A 3,919-nucleotide genomic window follows, 5' to 3' on the forward strand; every position below is an offset into this window, starting at 1 on the left:
AACAAAGGCAAATTCAGGAAGAAGTAAATAGACTTTTGACCCATCGATTGCTCGATTTCCAAACGCGATGAGGTCACCGACGAGGCACTACAACGGGACATGACTAACATAAGCTAGCCATCATTCACGGATGAGATTGAGCAGACATAGTAGCCTTCCAAAAAGGATTTCCAGCAGACTACCCGCTGTTCGGAAAATTGATCATGAAAAAATATCTAACTCTAGCAGACTTTTTCGCTTTGACATACAAGCATGCACTTTGGGACAAGGCTCGCATATCAAGATGAAAAGACTTGAAAAAGAACCTGACATCACCTCCCTACTATCCAAATTGAAAGCAGCGGATGACTCATTCGCATGTTTGACGGTATATGAAGCAGCAATAAGCTCTACCATTATACTAGAAGAGTTGGGGGCCCGACTACTTGTATTCCACAATTCAAAAGCTTTCCTCGATGCTACCAGAAATTCAAAAGCTAACTTTGATGATAGTTGTTGCAATTTGGAAGCTCAAGTTTTACCTTCAGACGCACGCAGTCATTCTTATGACGCACTATTCCACCTAATCCAAACATGCGACGATAAAGGCGTAGACACTAGCGGATACAAAATTTTCTAACGAATGCAACAACTTGGCCCAAAGGCACGCCAAGAGTAGACGAACATTAAAATGACACACTCGGAAACAAGTTATGTCCTCGTCGCCCTAAAAGATTCTACATATGAGCAACATGTACTAGTAATTGAACACCACCTCCTGCTACGTGTCACACGGCCCCAGCCAAACCTTGCTCCATAATTCAACTCTATAGTGGCCCAATACCGGCAGTTAAGCATCTCCTGCTGCATGTAGCATGGCCCCAGCTCCACGGTTCCCTACCATGCATTCACGAAGTAATAGGGTGACCCAACAACGGCTCCACGACTCCCTACTGCGCCTTCAGACCAAGCCTTGGCGACTCAATAGAGCGGCCCAATGACGTCCCGAAGGTAGCCGCGCATGCTCTACCTGATAGAGACTTCTAGCATTTGCATGTCGACGGTGCATCCAACCACAAGGGTTCGGGAGCATGAGTGGTCATTGGCACCCCAGACGGCTCAATGCTCAAGCAGACGATCACTCTAGGCTTCAAAGCATCCAACAACGAAGCAGAGTATGAGGCCCTACTAGCAGGTCTCCAAATGGCAAAAGACTTGGCGATGAAGAAACTTACAATTCATTCTGATTCCCAGCTAATCACCAGCTAGACTACTGGGGAGTGCACGATAAAACGTCCAAAGATAACACAATACCTAGAGAATGTACGCAAGCAACTTAAGGCATTTCAGACTTACACTCTTACTCAAGTTCCACAGGCAAACAACGCCCACACAGATGCGCTAGCGGACTTAGACTCTGCCCTCGACCACCAACTCAAACGCTCTATTCTTGTGGAGTATCTAGACAAGCCAACCATAGAAGTAATGTCGGCAGCCAAAGTGTCACAAGTTAGTATAACTCCCAACTGGCAAAGTTCTATTATAGACTACTTGGTCAATGGCACACTCCCCACGGAAAGGTTGGAGTCTAGAAAGCTCCAAATAAAGGTAGCACGCTATTCTATGTGGAACGACATTCTCATTTGAAGATCCTACACCAGACCACATCTACGCTGCCTAGCATTTCCCGATGACTTGAATGTTCTAAGCTCAATCCACGAAGGCATTTGTGGAAACCATTCCAAATGTCGATCCTTGCACAGAAGGCTTTTAACGTAGGCTACTACTGTCCTACCATGCACCAAGATGTTAAGTAGTTAGTACAAAAGTATGATCGCTGCCAACGTTACAAGTCGGTACCAGCACTGCCTGCCAGCGAGCTATACGCAGACGAGTCCTTGGCTGTTCATGCAATGGGCAATCAACTTGGTAGGACCTATGCTGCTTATTACTGGGGGCAGAGGCATGATAATTGTGGCAACCGACTACTTCACTAAATGGGTAGAAGCAGAGCCTATGATGACCATAACTTAAACGGACATAAAACGCTTCATATGGAGGAACATCATTTGCCGATTTGGCATCCCTCAATCCATCATCACCGACAACGGCCCACAATTTATGGGCAAAGATTTGGTGAAATGCTTCAGAAAGCATCAAGCAATACATGTCCATGCCAAGATATCCTCAAGGCAATAGGCGGGCCTAAACATCCAACAAGATGATCCTTGACTGCCTCAAGAAATCCCTTACCAGCAAGAAAGGAAAATGGTCAGATGAACTCCTTGGATATCTATGGGCATATCGCACCACCAAAAGATGAGCAACCGGTGAGACTCTTTTCTCTTTGGCATTTGGCTCAGAAGCAATCATTCATCCCAATGTCGTCAAGCCAAGTATCACCGCTCTACTACCAAGCATTGAGCAGAACAGTAAGGAGATAGCCACAAGCTCAGATCTGGCAGAGGAGAAGCGCGAGCAGACCATCACCCGCATCGTAGCCTACCAGCAGTAGCTCATCTCCAACTACAACAAAAGGGCCAAGATCCGACATCACTGCCTATAGAAAAGGCTCCAAAAAGGTGGATCCCATCTAGGAAGGTCCGTACAAGAACAATAGAGTAGGCGACAAGAGTAATTACACCCTCGCCACCATGAAACGACAAAAAGATCGAAAAGCAGTGGAATGCCTACAATCTGAGGAAGTACCATATGTGACCTCCTGCTACATCAAAGCCCGAAGACTCAAATAGCTCGACGGGCACCACCTCACAGGCCAAAGACTATCCAATTGTTATGCAGTTCCTACCTTACAACTAAGTTCTCATTCGTTTTATTCATTTTTCAATGAGGAATTCAGAAGTAATCTACAACTTGGCTCGGCTGCATGCTTACAATAACTGATCACTCATGCACTTCAAAATAAGACTGCGCCCTTTTTAGGGACTCATCGTAGGAATTGCGCCTCCCGATGGACCAACCATGCTCTCCAATGCAAAAGGGTAAACTAATTACTCTCCAGTACAATAGGGTAAACTAATTCCCCGACACCTATATGGGTCAGCTTTCCAAGACAGAAGGATAAACTTTACACTCTGAATATCCAGACATGGTTGAGCCGAGTTGCCCTAGTATAATTAGATGCACGATGGCATGCGCCAGGATTCCTAGAAGTAGCCACAATGGTCTTTTTCAAGGCTTAGCTAACTGAAGGATTATGGGTCTCTTGTTCTAATCCATTGGGAATCGGGCCCTAGAGATGGAGAAGGCACATTACGCAGTACATCCAATAGACGGCTACCCTGGAAACCTAAAGTTGCTACCGAGTGCACTAAGGTAGCCTACTATTTTCAGAATACTGCCTACGACTTACCCTTTGAGCAGTAAAGCCACGCTAGACTTTACAACCACACATCCTTGTGAAAGGTTAAACAAGTTAGCGTGCATATACGAAGCTTTATTCACTACCGACATGCTACGTAATCGATAAGCTTCACTTTTGCCAAGCGCAGAACGGCCTACGCCAAGTCCTAAAATGTTGTGATATTTGCTACACAACCTACGAAATTGGAGAAAGCCAAGGTTAATAGCCTAGTGGTCACGCAGACTTGTCTGCTTCTGTAAGTAAGGCATCCAGCTACCGACCCTATGGCTAACTACTTTGCAAAGTTCCACACCAACACCTATGACTGCTTCGGCTACACATGTCTGTCTACTTATAGAAAAGTAGCACGTCTGCCACTGGTTTATAATGTCTAAAGGTTAGGGCATGAACGAAAGAAGCGAAGATGGAGAAAAGCGAAGAAATCAAGTTTATTAAATTTTCTAGCAAAATTGATAAACAACTAGAAAATTCCGAAGGAGTTCAAGCAAAGCAAAAAGTAACGAGGGAAACAAGAAAAATCTTGAAGACTATTTTTCAGCGGCCGCGACATTCTCA

This window comes from Malus sylvestris, chromosome 5 (genome assembly GCF_916048215.2).
Source record: "Malus sylvestris chromosome 5, drMalSylv7.2, whole genome shotgun sequence".
Taxonomy (NCBI): Eukaryota; Viridiplantae; Streptophyta; class Magnoliopsida; order Rosales; family Rosaceae; genus Malus; species Malus sylvestris.